The following is a 10628-nucleotide window of genomic DNA, read 5'->3' as shown; positions in this document are numbered from 1 at the left end:
AGCAACAGGGGGCGGGGGAGTAACAGAAAATAACGGCAAAAGCGTGGGTTTAAACGGAATTATATCGGTTAGTATATTTTGCATTGATGTTAACTGAATTAACATGAGGATCATCCATCAGGCTTGAAGAGACTATAAAATAGAAAAAAATTACACCATGTGAACTTTAACCATGGCTGAGATAACGTCAGACGAAGTTGGTGCTGAGGTGAGGACCAGCGTCAGACAGAGCAGGGGACAATCTGCAATGCAAGGATCCAGTCCAGGGATGACCGCACAATTTTAAATTTGATGCATCAAATAGCTTAACCTCAAATATCCGTAAAGGAAAAAATTAAATAGACAAATGCACAATCACAGTTGGATATTTGACTCCACTCTGACCAGTAACCGAGGAAAAGCAGCGCAGTTCGGTGATCAAAGCACGTCTGCTGGACACGCACGGGGGCCGCTTGCCGGGCTGCGGCCACGTGCTCTTCGTACGTGCTTCGCCACACTGATCACAGGCTGGCCCGTGAAACAAGTTTCAGGAGATTTAAACTTTTGAAATAATAAAATGCTTTCTGACTACAATAGAATGAAGCTAAAAATCAGTAGCAAAAACAACCCTCCAAATGTTTGGAAATCAAGCAACACTCTTCTGTGCATCAGAGAAGAAATCAAAATCTAAAATGATTGAAATTTAAAACTATTCGGAACTAAATGATACAGAAAATAACACAAAATTGTGGGATTCACCTAATGCCATACTTTAGTGGAAAATTTACAGACTTAAATGCATTAGAAAATAAGACAGTTTGGAAATCAATAATCTGAGTATCCATTTGGAAAAGTTAGAAAATGGAAAACAAAATTCAAAATGAGCAGAAGGAAGTAAATGATACACCCAAAGCCGAAATCAATGAAGTAAAAGTCACAGGCTCCACTCAACGTTGAGAAACCCAATGAACCCAACTGACTTAAGACAGAAAAGAAACAGGCTGGTCCTGTGTCTGTTATGGAGCCTGGGCCTTATTTAGAAAGGAAATGACGCTCCCGTGTGAGCCCGTTTGTGTAATCCGTTGAGTGTTTAAGAAAGAAATAGCACAGATATTAAACAAGTTCTCTGAGAGAATAGGAAAAGGGAAAACACTTCCCATCCTTTTTTTTCCAATCACAAAACCTCATGCAAATGTAAGAGAGGGAACCTGCAGACCAACTTCTCTCGTGAACAAAGATGCATAAAAAGTTAAAGTTTCAGCAAACTGAAGACATGTCCTATCGCTAAGCGAAGGAAGCCAGCCTGAAAAGGGCACACACGCAGTCTATGAGTCCAACTCTGTGACATTCTGGAAAATGCAGAACCACAGAGACAGTCGAAAGATCAGTGTTTTCTAGCAGTTGGGGGGGATGGAGGCATGAAAAGGTGGAGGTGGAGAGGATTTTTATGGCAGTGAAAATCTTCTGTGTGATGCTGTGCTGCTGGGTCCGTCTGCATCTGTGCAAACCCATGGAATGTACGTGAAGAACCTAACTCGAACTCTGCACCTTAGTTAATCACGAAGCAGCAGCCCATTGAGCGGAATGATGTCTTGCAGTGACACGGGGAGTCGCTGGTGGAGGCAGGGGACCGTGTCCACAGAACTCTGTGTGCTTTCTGCTCAATTTTCCGACAGACTGACTAGGTCTAAAAAATAGAGGCTACGCATTATTTTAAATCTGTTGTATTTTTTTTTTAGTACGCTCCATGCCCAACACGGAGCCCAATGTGGAGCTTGAACTCAAAACCCTGCGATCAAGACCTGGGCTGAGACCAAGAGTCAGACACTTAACTGACTGAGCCACCCAGGAGCTCCTAGATCTGTTGTATTTTTATATGTTAACAACAGTTAGAAAAACAATCTTTACACTGCACCAAAACAGTAATAAAATAACCAAGGACAAAATTGAATCAAAGATGTACAAAATCATCGACAAAAGTTTACACAACATTATTCAGAAAAATTTTAGAAGTCCTAAAGGGTACAGCTATACCATGGTCATGGACAGGATGCCTCAGGTTTAAAGGTGTTAATTCTCTCCAACGTATAATCCAGATGAAAATTTCAGCATGTAGACATTGAAAAACCATATTTAAAGTTTATTTATTTATTCTGAGAGAGAGAGAGAATGTGCACTGGGGAGGGACAGAGAGAGAAAGAGAGAAAGGAAAAGAGAATCCCAAGTAGGCCCCAAGCTGTCCTCACAGAGCCCAACGCAGGGCTCAAACTCACAAACTGTGAGGTCATGACTTGAGCTGAAATCAAGACTCTGATGCGCAACTGAATGAGCCACCCAGGTGCCACGAAAAACCGTTTCTAAAATGTATATTGAAATACAGAGAGTCCGTGGTGGACAACACGACCTGAGAAGGCACGGGGCTGGAGCTGTGCCGTCACCCGGAACGTGACTGTGACTGTCTTAAAGTTGCCGCACGGACCGGTGCGGGCTCTTGAGGGGACTCTGGAAGAAGCAGGGGCTCCAGAAACAAATTTGCACTTAAGGATGTCTGACTTACACCCAAATTCAGAGTTTCTGTCCCACACTAGAATAGCCAGCATGAAAATGACAGAAATCTGTGGTGTCAGCTCAAATGTGGAGCATCGTGGGTGTAGGCGTGCGGCTGGGCGCGGGGACCCCCAGGGACACGGGGTTCAGCCTCTCGGTGAGCCAAGCGCAGGTGCGCACTGAACTCACCAGAACACTCTGGTGGGGACGCTTGCAGCCCCAGCTTGGGGACCCCAGGTCTGGCTGACACCAGGAGGGATAAAGACCTGTGTCTGCTCGCGCTGCAGAGCACGGTGATGACCACGACAGACACCGTGCCAACGTGCCCAGAAACAGGAGGAACCTTGGCAGCGATGCCCTGTGTCCTGGGCGGGGTTCGCAGAGCTGGGTGGGGGCGTCCGCGTCGGGCCAGGTGGCAGCTGCGGTGGGGGCTGTCCGTGCTCCTGTTTTGATCTGAGTTCTGGTGACGATGGTCAGGACACAAATGGCTGCTGTTTACCACATGTCAGGAAAGTTCTCTTAAAAATACAATAACGTTTTGAAAACAGCCACACTTACCTGCACTTGTAGTGCCTAAACAAGCATTCCAAAACCAGCCATTACCTTAAAATCACGGTGATTTCAAGCTACTCTCTGGAAAGGCAAACCTGTTTCGATCGATCGCATTATTGGCTAAGCCCTGAATCAATATTTTCTCTTTGCTTGGACAAGCCCCGCAAGTGTCAGGCAGGCGGGCTGATGAGGCTGCACGTGGCAAACACCTGCTCCCACGTGACCCGCCGGGACAGCGTGTGCCCCCGGCGGCCCCTCCTCGCGCCCACGGGCAGCGGCTGAGGGTGTGAGGGGAGACTGGCCCACGGCGCCCAGCCTGCAGCAAGCCGAGTTCCCAGAGTTTCTGCGAATGCAGCCAGATGGCGGCATGTTTGAACCTGTCTCCCTCCAGCCTCCTGCTCTCACGCGCACTTGGCTCTGAGGTGGATTTGTGTCGTTCCAGATGAAGATGGAGCAGAGCCTCTGGGCCACCGTGCTGGGGGCGGAAGTTCGGGGCAGGTGGGCAAAAACGCAAGTTGTAATTTCCCCCTGCATTTTGGTTTTTCAGTGACAACTAGTCACGAAACCGGAGAACGTGGGACAAAGCTGAGTGTGCACAGGGGCCTTGTCCTGACGGCCGGGCCAGCCCCTCAGCAGCTGGGGTCCCGGCCGGAGACGAGGGAGGCGAGCTGCAGGGGGCACACGTGTTCAGCGTGCAACAGCGCCCGTCTGTTTCCGTTGCTCCGAAAAGGGAAACTCAGCCCCAGAAACCCTCCGGAGTTGTGTCCTTAGGGACCCAAGGTCGCTGGGTGCCCGGGGCACTGTGGCGGCCGCCAGGACAGCCTGGACCGGCACCTGTGTGTGCTCCGGGGACCGCCCGTCCCCTGCCACCACCCGACACCCCCCCCCCCACTGTCACCGGCGCTCTGCTGCACTCCAGACACGCGCCGTCCGGGGTGTGAGGTTCTCCTGACCACGTCCTCCACCTCGCCACGCGGGAGCACACGGGAGCCGCAGCTGCCGACGGCTGGCCCCTTGGAGCCTACCCGTGTCCACTCGGGCAGACCTCTCCCTTGGGGACACCTGTCTCCCAAACACTGGGACTGTTCTCTCCCGAACGTCTGCACCCGCTGCCCTCATCCTCCGCTTTGCTTCATCTGTGGACTGTCAGCCTCGGCCACCCTGGAGCTCCGTGAAGACAGAGCCTGGCCGGGGGCGGGAGGTGACAGATGAGGAACAGGGGGAGAAGGGGGGGCAGTCTGTCCCGGGAGAAATCTCCGGGGGGCTCTCGGTGGCCCCGACTCCGCAGATCTGCCTGCTGTTTCCGGAGCGGGGCCGTGGCCGGGCCCTGCAGCTGCGCCACCCGCCTTCGCTGGCTGTCCCCCGGTGCCGCCTCTGCGTTCCCGCCGCCACGGTCCTCTGTCCGGGCTTGGGCCCCAGAGTCGGTGTCCCCGACTGCCGTTCCCGCTGGAAGTGGCGCTCCGAGCGGGTCCCGCGCTGTGCCGCAGGACAGGTCGGGGCAGGGTCCCGAGGTCTGGGCAGGCCCTGGGCCCGGAGCTGCGTCAGTGAGTGATTCGCTCTGTGCAGGAGCCGTGATTTGAAGTGAATCCTCTCAAGTGGCGGCTCAGTGGAAGGTTCCCAGGTCGCCCCACTGGGACTGGCGCTCGGACCCTGACGAGAAGACGCAGGGCAGTGAATATTGAGACCCACGTGTCCACACGCGCCTCCTGCAAGGGGCTGGGGGGACGCCGAGAGACGCCCCATCAGAGGCTCATCTGCCTGAGCGGGGGCGCGCCCGGCTCGGCTCCTTCCCGTGTCCCCGAGCGGCCGCGTGGTGGGAGCGCCCTCGTGCTGCCCCCGCCCGTCCTCCGCGGTGACACTCAGCCCACCTGCCGGCCCCAAACGGGGCGCTGCCTTGGAGGTGACATCTGACGCCCCGCTGACCACGACCAAACCTGATGCCCGTCGCCGCCCCGACCACAAGCAAACCCAGATCTCGACTCGGAGGACATGCCCAGTCCACCGACGACAGCGCCCAGTCGACCGCAGCCATTCAGCCCATGGTCAAGTCTGCTATTGTTAGTGATGGTTCCGTGAGGACATTTCTGGAACACCAGAGGGTAGGGAGGTGGGGATGTTGCTTGAGGACCAGGTGGCCACTGTCCACATTTTACATTAGTTCCAAGTCCCCCCCCATTTTCACTCTCAGCGGCAGTGAGAGGAGAGCCAGTAGCTGAAAGGATTGCTCCAGCCGTGGACAGCGGACGTCAGAGGGCGGAAGTCAGAGGGCGGGACGTGCGAGGACGGATGTCAGAAGGCTGACGTCAGAGGGCGGGACTTCAGAGGGCAGACGTCAGGGGGCCGGACGTCAGAGGACGGACATCAGAGGGCTGATGCCAGAGGGCTGACGTCAGAGGGCGGACGTCCGAGGGCGGGAGGATTTACAAGATCGAAGTCTAGAGGATGGTCCCAACTTGGCCGCCGGGGTGTCTCGAGAGTCAGACGGGGCCCTGCCCCCTTCGACTCGGGGCTCTGTCATCTCAGCTGGCGGATGGGCTCCATGTTCGAGGTGCAGCTCTCGCGTCCCCCCCCCCCCAAACCAGCCAATGGAAAGGGAGAAGGTGCGTCCCCTTCCCTAGAAACGTTCCCCGGAGACACGTGCACCCCACCCCCCATCACGGGCTGGGGCCCAGGCGCCGGCACTGAGGTTGCCCGGAGGCGGGCACGCCTTTCCCCGCTTACTGCTGGAGACTCTCTTGCAGGAAACAAGCAGAGGCCCGGACGCCGGACGACTGGGGGTTCACTGCACGCCCGTCTCCCCTGCTCCTGGGAAGACCCTAGGACTGCCCCTGAGCAATGGAAACTGTGACTTGAACTTGCATTTTGTTGCGTAGTAGAGAGGTGAGTATTTGCTCACTTGCCATTGGCCACGGGAGTGATGTCCGCAGGGAATTGCCCGCCTGTGACTCGCTTCCTGTCTCACAGGTGCCGTTTGCTGGGTCTCCCGCGTTCCTCACGCGTGCTGGCTAGCTCGGATCGCCGCGTGTGCTGCGGATTTCACTAGTCTGTTTGCTGCTGGTCTTCCAGAAGTTTCGGATTTCCGTGTGGTCCCCTCTATCTGCTGTTTTGTCCGGGAAGCCTTTTCTTTTAGCATCCGGCTTAAAAACCGAATTCCTGAAGATCATAGACCCACTGTCTTCTATTTGCTCCTAACACATTTGTAAAGTTTCCCTGTTGAGGTCTTAAAGTGTTTGCAGTCCGTCCTTGGGATATTACACCTCCCCCGCCGCCAAATGTACAGTCATTTGTCAAAACATAGTTTATCCAACAATTTATCTTTCCTGCATGGATTTGGGAGTCATGAAGGTCATGTGACCGTGCCTGTGTGTGGCTCTAGGAGGCCTCCTTCCTGCTTTGCCGTTGTCAGCTAGTTCTTTGTGACTTTGTAATTTATTCTTCCGTGTGGAACTTGGAGTTCTGATTCTGCTGGAGTTTTGATTAGGGTTACAATGAGTTTCTAGAGTTGACACTTGGCACCGTTGAGTATTGCTGCTCACGAACATGACGGATCTCTCCGGTTATTTAAGTATTTCTTAATTTTGGCACTTCACTTTCCTGTCATGTTTCACTAACACACAGAAAAAGTACGGGAATTGAAAGTCAGGGCGACTCCTGCTTCACAAGCAGGGGGTGGGGAGGTGGTGGCGGGGCCGGGCAGCAGCTGCTTCCTGCAGAGCAGGTGAGCGTCATCAGTGCTCCCAATGCCGCTGTCCCCGTCCTCCGTGACGGGCTGCCCGGGGTCTGTCCTCGGGGCTCGCGCTCCACACGCAGGTGCGCTCTCATCTCCCAGGCCTCAGGGTGGCCGTTCAGCCAGTGACGGGGGACACGAGCTTGTAGAATCTCACCATAAAAGAAAAGCAAACGCTGGACACATGTGACACAGGGGCCACAGAAGAGGGCACGTTGCTTAAAGATCAGCTCTTATCGTCTGTGGGGCCCCCGCCACCTCTGCGGGGGCCACACCCCAACATGTGTAGCAGACGCTTGTCGTTTCGGCTGTCTTGCCTCCTCCCCTTTCCGCATCTGGGTGGCCCTGCCTGATGGCTCAGGGCGCGGGCATCCCCCGGCGGGAACCCGGACAGCGGATGCTGGCCCTGCGTGGCCCTGCGACCCCGCGGATCCGGGAGCCCCCCACTGGGGACTCCACCTCTCAGATTCCGGTGGGTCAGGAGTCAGTGGAGACTTGAGCTGCAGTAGAGGTAATGCCCCGTCAGCCAGGGAAGGGACCTGGTGGTGGCCAGGAGGTCCCTGGAGACCCCTCCCCTCACTAGCTGCCTTCCTGCTGCTAGGCTGGGGAGGAGTCCTGGGGTCTTCATACCTTTTCTTTTCTTCCTTGCATTTGTAGCTTACCCCTCCCTGGGCCCTGCCCTGTCACCTGGAGTCTGGACCCCATGCACCTCGTCCAGAAAGCCCCTGCCCAGGGTGCTTCCCTTCAACGGTCCCGCATGGCCTGGGGCTCCCCAGGCTTTAGGCCTGTGCACCTGCTACACCCTAAGAGCGGGGTGCAGAGCACAGTCCTTTTCCGGGCAGGTGGTCAGGTCACCGGGGGCCCTCAGGGGCCAGTGGCTGGGGCAGGACCCCCACTCAGGCCACTCCTGGACCTGGTCCTCGGCTGGCCTCGGCCCCCTGTCCCCCTCGTGCACCTCCAGGCTGCCATGTGATGTGATTCCAGGGGTCCCATGCTTCCGACTTTGGGCAGATCTGTCCCATGGCTCACGGCCGGTGGGAGCAGCTGGCCCGAATCGTTGCACACCTCGCCATGGTGGGCTGTTCATGGCTGCCGTGTCCACGTCCTGATCTCCGGAAGCTGGGAAGGTGACCTTTCTTTAAATAGCAGGAATGTGGTTCAGCAGACCTGATTGAGTTAGAGATCTTGAGACAGGGGATTATCCCGGATTACCCGGTGGCCCTAAATGCATCGTGAGTGTCCTTATGGGGGGGGGCAGAGATCAGGTGTGCACGCGGGGAGCCCCCGTGACACCGGAGACAGGGACCCGAGGGACACGGCCACAGCCCAGGCACGCCTGGGGCCCCAGGAGCCGGAGGAGGCCGGAAGGGTCCTCTTAGGAGCCTCCACAGGGAGCAGGATCTGGACGTCCACACTCTGGCCCCTGGGCCAAGAAGATAAATGTCTGTGGCGTTGAGCCACCAGTGTGTGGCCACTTGTCCCTGTGGCCCCAGGACATTCAGACGTCACCTTTCGGAGAGTCTGCACAGCCTCTGGGAGAGTGACAGTCCTTCTGGGCTGAGTGAGCCCCCAGGGCCCAGCGCCAGTTGAGATCTCGTGGCTTTGCGGGACCGACATGCTGGGAGCCTCGAGCTGCAGGGCTGAGCGGGATGCTGGCCGGGGGGAGGGGGGCTCTCCTGCCAGCACGCGGGTCACACAACACCTGCCACGGGGCCCCAGGCCCCTCAACTCACAGTGGGCGTCTGTGATGACGATTTCAGTGCAGACCTCACGGCGCCGCTGCTGGGGGGCCGAGGGCAGTCTGAGCGGTCCGGTCTGTTTACTCAGCGTCCTGAGGGCCACGCCATCACGTAGGAAAGGCCACAAGTCTGCCTGGGGTCCAGTGTGGCTGCCGGAGGAGGCCCGAAGCTCTGGGGGGCTTCCCCGGCGCGGTGGCCCTCCACCACGTCACGTCACTCGGGTTCTGTGGGCCTGGGGTTCCCGACGGTGTTGGTGGTTCTGGCTCAGGGTGTCTGTGGGGGAGGCCTGGTGTCAGCCGAGCTGGAAGGCTGGGCGGGGGATGGGAGCCACCAAGGGCCCCTCGCAGGGTCTCCTCGGGGTCTCCTAGTGCCCCCCACCGGGATGGCGGCTGAGTTCATGGCCCGGGGTCCGGCGTCCCCTCGGACCTGCACGCGCCCCGCTCTCTGGTCCCGCGTCCCTCCACACCCGCTGGTCACCATGTCCACCGCCCATGTGCTTTCACGCCTGGGTCACGCTGAAGTGTGCCGACGTCCGGTGGGGGGCACTAGTTCGTCCGCCCATGAACCGTGTGTACACACAGGCCTCCGCACTCGCCCCTGGGTCACCCGCCTCACCCCAGAGCAGCCGCTGCTGCAAGATTGGTCGCACTAGTGCAGTTGGTCGGCCTGTGGACTCCACTAGCTGGACTCATGTGGCATTCACCTTTAGCCGTCTCCATGGGGGCCACCAAGGCCCTGTGCCCCACAGTCTCAGAGGGTCCCCATGGCAAGGGGCCGAGGGCACTGCCCACGACATGTGGGCATGCTGTCCTGCTCCACTGGCCCATCAGGCCTTCCGGTGACCATGGCCCTGACCGGCATCTGCCCTGCGGCGTCACCGGGGACTCCTAGCTAGAGCCCACGAGGCCGGCCTCCGATTCCCGAGCCACAGAAACCCGGGGAGATAACACATGTTCACTGCTCTTTTGAGCAATAAACTGGGGCAATTAACTAATAGACATCAACACAGCACGACGCACTGTGTGTGCAGGGCGTCTGTGTGGCAGCTGGTGGCCCCCGATTCTCCCCCCGCCGCACCTTCGGCTGTGCGCTGGCTCATCTGGCCTCCTCCTGACGGATGCCTCCTCCTGACGGACGCCCGGCTTGTTTCCTCACGGGGAAGCTGCGGGCAGCATTCTTCCACAGCCTTCCTTCCTGGGCGACTGCCAGGAGTGGGGTCAATGGGCCAAGGTCAGGGGCACTCTTGGTTTGATAGGAGACTGCCAGACCACTTCCCAAAGTGGCTGTGCCATTTGACGTTCCCACCACCAGTGAGAGTTCCGGTTGGGGGACCCAACAGGTGGTTTGTTGGTGTTGAGGTGTGGCCCGTCCGTGGGGTGTGCGTGGTCGGGTAGTGGCAGGGGGCTGCGGGGAGCCCCCCCAGGTGCCCGAGATGTGGCACCCGCACAGCCCCAGGGATCCTGCTATGTTTGACCCTGAAATTCCTCCCTGGGCTGGTCAGCTCGGTGCCTCGGGAGGTGGGGGACAGGAAAACAGTGCCGGGGGCGTGGGTTGGGGGCCATGACGGGGCTGAATCAGGGGCCTGGTGGACAGGCAGGGTGTGACCTGGGACACGCCTGAGGCCCCGGACCTCGTCTGCTGTTGAGTGGAGTAGGGACTTGGGAGTCTCGTAGAGGGCAGTGAGGATTCAGTGCGTCCCCTCCCGTGAGGCGGGCTGCGGGTGCGGTGGGAAGGCAGGGGCACGTGGGGCCCGGGGCACCGGGTCCTGGGCGCCCTTAATTCTTAGCAGGTCCGCGAACACTTTGTAACTCTGTGATCTGTGCCAGTGGGCCTGTTAACGACAGACTTGTCTCAGAGGAAGGAGGAGAAACATCGCATTTTAGTGAGAATTAATAGAACCACAACAAAATTATGCTCTAAATTATCTGGCCATTCTCTTGATTGCTTGGACTAGTTCAGCAATTACTGTGTGTACAAAACAGAAGGAAAACTTCTACTGAATTGTTTATAAAGCATTGAAGTCTAGTAAGTGCCAAGTACAGTTACGCCACATTTCACCGTGGGTGTGTTATTACAATACCACG

The 10628-nt window shown here is 57.3% G+C and overlaps 1 long non-coding RNA gene across 1 annotated transcript; it reads left to right on the top strand.

Moving 5' to 3' along the window:
• Positions 1 to 5429: 5429 nt before the first annotated feature.
• Positions 5430 to 6550, top strand: LOC115294487. The gene is made up of 3 exons (XR_003909907.1): positions 5430 to 5678; positions 5820 to 5958; positions 6043 to 6550. It is a non-coding gene; the product is annotated as an uncharacterized LOC115294487 (long non-coding RNA).
• Positions 6551 to 10628: the final 4078 nt, after the last annotated feature.

This window comes from Suricata suricatta, chromosome 6, assembly GCF_006229205.1.
Source record: "Suricata suricatta isolate VVHF042 chromosome 6, meerkat_22Aug2017_6uvM2_HiC, whole genome shotgun sequence".
In the NCBI taxonomy this organism is placed as follows: domain Eukaryota; kingdom Metazoa; phylum Chordata; class Mammalia; order Carnivora; family Herpestidae; genus Suricata; species Suricata suricatta.
This window is presented reverse-complemented; position numbering and strand designations above follow the sequence as displayed.